The sequence below is a fragment of the Alligator sinensis genome, unplaced genomic scaffold, assembly GCF_000455745.1.
Source record: "Alligator sinensis unplaced genomic scaffold, ASM45574v1 scaffold31_1, whole genome shotgun sequence".
Taxonomy (NCBI): Eukaryota; Metazoa; Chordata; order Crocodylia; family Alligatoridae; genus Alligator; species Alligator sinensis.
In genome coordinates, this window is record NW_005841884.1 from 2,526,369 (window position 1) to 2,526,670 (window position 302).

Here is a 302-nt window from a genome sequence, read left to right on the forward strand (position 1 = left end):
TCTAGTTTTTAAGCCTTTGGCTTGCTTGTTTTCAAGCTTTCCTCCATCACCAGGAGGGTTGGAAACAGATGAAACCTAACATAGAGCTGAGCTTGTTAAATATTCACCTGACTCCAGGACCTAGCGAAAAACAGAAAAATGTCATGAGACTAATGGTAAGATCATAAGAGCTACCAATCCTGCACATGGATATGAATAGACCCATTAATAGCAGTGGAACTACTAACCTGAGCGAAGTATGAACCTAAGTGCAAGACTGGGCTTTAGGAGTGCTCTTCAAACACTCCTGAGTGTATTGCTTC